This window comes from Sapajus apella, unplaced genomic scaffold, assembly GCF_009761245.1.
Source record: "Sapajus apella isolate SASKATOON/1434 unplaced genomic scaffold, GSC_monkey_1.0 scaffold19, whole genome shotgun sequence".
In the NCBI taxonomy this organism is placed as follows: domain Eukaryota; kingdom Metazoa; phylum Chordata; class Mammalia; order Primates; family Cebidae; genus Sapajus; species Sapajus apella.
This window is the reverse complement of record NW_022436959.1, coordinates 731,424-737,428: the sequence shown is the minus strand read 5'-3', so window position 1 is coordinate 737,428 and position 6,005 is coordinate 731,424. Positions and strand designations below refer to the sequence as shown.

The 6,005-nt window shown below is 40.6% G+C and overlaps 1 protein-coding gene across 7 annotated transcripts in view; it reads right to left on the bottom strand.

The window, feature by feature from the left end:
• The window catches only part of ELMO1 (engulfment and cell motility 1), a 569,594-nt gene that overhangs the window by 529,134 nt on the left and 34,455 nt on the right, over positions 1 to 6,005 (bottom strand). The gene's annotated exons all lie outside the window — the stretch shown is intronic.

Sequence of the window (6,005 nt, the reverse complement as noted above, 5' to 3'; positions counted from 1 at the left end):
CAGCTACTCAGGAGGCTGAGGCAGGAGATTGCTTGAACCCAGGAGGTAAGGGTTGCAGTGAGCAGAGATCGTGCCACTGCACTCCAGCCCGGGCAGTACAGCCCAAGGGAGACTCAATCTCAAAAAAAAAAAAAAAAAAAAAGAGAAAGAAAGAAATAGCTATCATGCAGCCAGGGTTCAATAAAATAATGCTTATAAAACTGCTGTGAAAGCAATGGAAAGCCCTGCAGAAGTTTAATTCTAATCACATCTGGGTTACACAATAGATATGCATAATGAAGTTGAAACCCCCAGGAAGATTCTGGGCAGTCTGGCTACCATTATGCATTAATCTCTAAGACACACTGGAAAAAAAATGGCAAAGAACTCAGATAAGCCCCTACTCTCTGTCTTTCCAATGCATTTCAACAAGATTCTGCTATTGGTGGGAAGTGGAAAAAATAACAGCAGAGCGACATTTGCACTACCATCTACACTGCAGCATTAGTCACAATAGCCAAGAGGGCGGAGCAGCCTAAATATTCATTAATAGATGAAAGGATAAAGAAATGGTAGGAATGTACATACAAGGGAATATTATTCAGCCTAAAGCAGAAGGAGATCTTGTCATGTGCTACAACTCAGATGAACTTTGAGGACATGACACTAACTGAGATAAGCCAGCCACAAAAAGACGCTCACTGCATGATTATACTTATAGGGATTATTTAAAATAGTCAATCTCTTAGAAACAAAGTACAATGGTAGCTGCCAGGCGCTGGGGAGGAGGGAAAGGGGAAGTTGTTGTTCAACGTGCAGAGTTTCAATCACAATTAAAAAGCTCTAGAGATCTGTTGCATAAGAATGCACATATAGTTAATGCTAATATACGGTACATTTAAAATGATAAAACTGTTTTGTTTTTTGTTTGTTTGTTTTTTAATAAAATAACAGCCCTGAACCTGACTTTCACAAATAATCTGGAAGTTTAAACATTGTTTACACATCAGGCCATGACACAGAAAGCCTAAGTGAAACTCTGAAACAAGAGAACACAGAGTTCAGAACAAACTCAGCACAATACGAGCAGAAAGGTGATCCGGAAGCTGACACACAGCAAGGTTTTGCAAGTGAAAAAAAAAGTGAACAAAATTAGTTTCCTAAAACCTACTGAATGCCAAAAGTTCATGGGTAGCTTTTTAGGTTGTGACCTCACTTTGAACTAATGCTGACATCTATGAAATAACTTCTCTTAACTAGTGAGAATAATGAAGAGAGCTATCATTAGGGGGTCACTAATTTTATGCCAATTTTATGTATTATTTCATTGACTCCTCTTAGCAACTTTAGATGGCAAGTGTCCTGATTGTGTGCTGATGTATAACAAACCATCTCCAGACTTACTGGCCTCATATAACAACAATATCATTTTATTTTTCTCATGAAACTACAATTTGGGCAGGGTTGGGTAGGTATGGTTTGTCTCTGCTCCATGCAGAGTCAGCCAGGGCAACTCAACTGGGGCTTGCTGGGGGATCCACTTGGAAGATGGTCACTCATATGGCTGGAAAGTGGAGGCTAACTATTGGCTGGGAACTCAACCAGACCTGTGGGCCAGAAGCCTCAATTCTCCCCACTTGGTCCCCTCCGTGGACTGCTTGGGCTTCCTCACAGCATGGTGGCTAGGTTCCAAGAGCTACACTGCAGAGCAAGATGGAGGTGAATAAACCTTTTTATGATGTAGCCTTGCAAGCCATGTAGTACCACTTCTGCTATGCTCTATTGGTCAAAGCTGTCGCAGCATTCCACTCAAGATCAAATGGAAGGGACATAAGCCCTATTGCTAGATGGCAGGAGTTTTTTGGGGCTATTGTAAGATCATGTATGATAAAATATACTGGTATGACCATTTTGGAAAATAACATCTACCACAGTAAATATTATCAATATAATTCCCATTTTGCAAATAGGAAAACTATTGGATACAATGAGTTCTAAATTTCTCTTCAAAGAATCACTATGTCATTATGTTCAGTTATTTTTCCTTCATTTTAAAGTCTAACTTCCTTGTAGTTCCAGTAAGCAACCTTCTCCGGTTCTAATCAGTAGTTTACATCAGTTCTGCCTGGCCCCCAGCTCCGTCCTGACTCATCCTGGTCACCCGCTTCAGTCACCTGCTCCAGTCACCTGCTCTGGTCACCTTCTTTGACCTAGGTCACCCCTGGCTACCTGCTCGGATCTGCCTGCCTGTAACCGTTCTTCCTGCCAAACCACCCACCCTGCCACTCCAGCTCGGATCCCTACTCTCTATAAAATAGCCAATCAGGATTAGTCTAGCTTGTGCGGTCTAACCCTAGCCAATAGGGAAACCACACAGCAGTAGGGGCGACTCCCGTCAGGCATAAGTATCCCTTTTCCTCACTTGTCCAAATGTGCAGTTACCATTGCTCCATCTGTGAGCCACACCCTTCTATAGAAGTAAACTGCCTTGCTGAGGATTTAATCTTTGAGTGTTATTTCTTTTGTGGCATCAAAATTTTACTTATAACAAACTGAATCTTGAAAAGATAATTACCCCCCTTCTTCCCCCAAAGTCACACAGCTATTAAGTAATGGAGCCAGGATTCAAAACCAGATATATCTGACTCCCAAGTCAGAAGCCTTAACTACTATGACTATTTTACTTCCAACTTCCTCTACAATTCCTGCTGTAATTACTCTAGCTCAGATAGTCTCTACCTTCCTTGCATAGAAGGATTATTTTATGTAATTGACATAAAAATAAATGAACTCCCCAGTACTACTGCAGTCTGGTGACTGACACATAGAAAGCTCCCTAAAGTTCTGCTAAATTAGATGTATCTTCTCTCCTCTACTAAAGTATGATGTCCTTGAAAGAAAAAAAAAGTTTAGTAAAACCTGGTATCCACATAAAATTGGATTCAGTTCCTTGATCACAGCAAGTGTTCAGTAAATGCTTATTTGAAATGTATCTACTTGTCTTCATGTCTTTCTCTCCATCCCTCCCCACAACCCCAGACTGTGAGTCACTAACAAGCAGGGACAAAGGCCAGGTGCAGTGGCTCATGCCTGTAATCCCAGCACTTTGGGAGGTTGAGGCGGGCAGATCACAAGGTCAGGAGTTCGAGACCAGCCTGGACAATATGGTGAAACCCGTTTCTACTAAAAATACAGAAATGAGCCAGGCATGCTGGCATGTGCCTGTAGTCTCAGCTACTTAGGCTGAGGCAGAAGAATCGCTTGAACCCGGGAGGTAGAGATTGCAGTGAGCCAAGATTACGCCACTGCACTCCAGCCTGGTGACAGAGTGAGACTCCCTCTCAAAAAAAAAGCAGGGACAGAGGGCTGGATGCCTGGGTTCCAGTAACCTTATTGCTCCAGTCCCTCCCACCCCTCAACACACACACAACCCTATACAGTGGGGCTTCTACAAACGTTACAATGAACAAATGAATGAGTGCATGACATATATGGATGAAAATGAAATGAACAGTGATCCAGGTTTATAATCACTTTCTTCATTCAAACAAGTGAAAATTAATACAACTAAAAAAAACTAAGTTCCATCATTGAGCCTGCTGGCCTACCCCTAAAGGAAGGCAACATGACACCTTTCAGTAGAGAAACAAAAAACAATGAGTTTCCTGTTGGAGAAAAAAAAATTGCAAAGGGAAGAAGACATGAGTGGAAAGAGTTTTTAGCTAACTAATGAAAAGGATGCAATTCATGAGCTATCTGCTGTGACACTTTTTGTCACTCTCTCTCTGTGGATCCTGGGGTCAGTGCAGAAGGCATAGAATAGAGGAGGAGGAAGAGAATTAATGTTTACTGCATGCCAGGCACTCTGCTAAGTAAGAGCTTGGCTTTTACTTCCACTTACATATTTTCATAATAAAACCCGAAACAGCTAGAACAGGAAGTAGGAACAAGAAGTAGTATAACATTTTCCTGGCTCTCAGAAAGCCATTTTAAGAAATAATTATGGAGATGTAGCAACTAATTCTACCTTACTAATATTCTAGATGGGAAGTCCCACAGATACTAATACTGGATTGTTAGTGGACGAATTCAAGGAGCAATATTATTGCCTGTCCACATCTTGCAAATAAAGTTCCCTTTCTTTCATTTACCGCTAGCCATTGGTTTCTTCTGGTTTTTCAACATCCTACGACACTTTATTTTAGAAAGAAATCACTGTAGCAAGCTATTATGCTCTTTCTTTTCCAGGAACAAGTGGGTATAATAAATTGTAGCAGTGATGAAAGTGGAAAGTGACAGTGGAGAAAAATTAATATCTTTGTGCTTTTCATCCTCAAAATTCTTTAAATAAAATTTAATTTTCCGTCTATTGCCCTTTAAGCACATTAAGTTAGAGAGAGAAAATGTATTCAGCTTTTCCAATTTCTCTGTTGTATTAGAGGGTCTCTTTTCATTCATATAGTCTACAGAAATGGCATTTCTTGGTGTGTGGGGCCAAGGAAGAAGGGAGAACCTCAGAAGTATATTGGCATGTTGAGAAAACTAATATTCCTATGACTAATGAGCATATTTTTCCTAGTCTGGTTCACAAACTTTTTCCATTATTCTGGTAATTGTCAAAGAGACTTAATTCAAAAGCACTCACATTCTCCACTTCTCAGAATTCTACCTCCCCCACTCCAGCAGGAACATCATGATGGTGTGAGATCATATGGTCACAGAGGTCTTCGGTTTTGATACTGCTGAGAATGGTGGCTCATGTCTTTTACTGCTTTAAACACAGAGTTATGGTTCACTCCAAGCACGTATTTAACTAATATGCTCCATAGAGGAGACGATTCTGTTCAAATTAAAGTCCCTTCCTCATCCTCAACTACTTCCCACCTCTGCCCACAAACATCTACACACAGAAAATGTTTTGGAATAAATGATACTAAACATCATTCAGTGCTACACAACTATATGTTTATAATACAGAAAATTCTTACGATTAGAGTGGATTTTGCAAAACAATGTGAAATTCTTTTGTTCCTTCTTCAAAGGAACAACTGAATTTCAAAAGAAAAATCACAAGAAGGAATGCATGGGTTCCTGAAATGCCTTCCAGAGAGTTCTATTCTCGGAAGCCAGGGTGTTTGTGAGGTCCTTCCAGACGCTGAGGAAAGGCTGGGCCAGCCCCCTTCACCACCACCACTTCAGCCTGAGCCCCTGACTTCTACTTTGTCTGTCTTCTACAGGAGGCTTCTGTTAGTAAGATGTCTCTGGGATAAATTGCCAATTTCTACTTTAAATTACTAGTTTCACAGATGAAGACATTATATATACCATAGTTTACCAATCAAAAAACTAAAAAACTACGGTGTGCCAACTAATATGAGTAAACACTGTGAGATACAACAACTAAATAAAAACCAATGTAACCATTGTTTTTGCTTGCCATTTTTTTTTCAAGAATGGTATTGGTTTCAAAACACGTGTGCATATCCTTGGATGTTCCTCCCTTTAAAAAGTGAGATCCTCTCCCCTTAGACCCACCTTAGTGACTCTTCTCTAATACACAGAGTGTGTGGGAAGCTATGCTATGTGATTTCAAAGGCTAGGTCAGAGAAAAGGGATGCCACATGACTGTCTTTGTCTCAAACTTTCACTCTAGGGGAGCCCAGATGCCATGCTAGAAGGACACTCAAGCATTCCTAAGAGACATCCACAGCCATCAGCAGCTTGCCAATCACAGGAGCACACTACCTTGGAGCAAGTCCTCCAGCCCCTGTCCAGCCTTCAAATGACTGCAGCCCCAGCTGACATCTGACCACCACTTCATGAGGGACCGTTGGCCAGAGCCACCTGTCTAAGCTGCTCCAGGGCTCCTCACCCACTAAAATTATGAAAGAATAAATGATTCTTCTTGGGTCAAGCCACTAAGTTTTGTGGTGATTTGTTAAACAATAATAAGTCACTAATATTATATATATATATATATATATATATATATATATATATTTGTATTTTAACTGCTTCACAACATT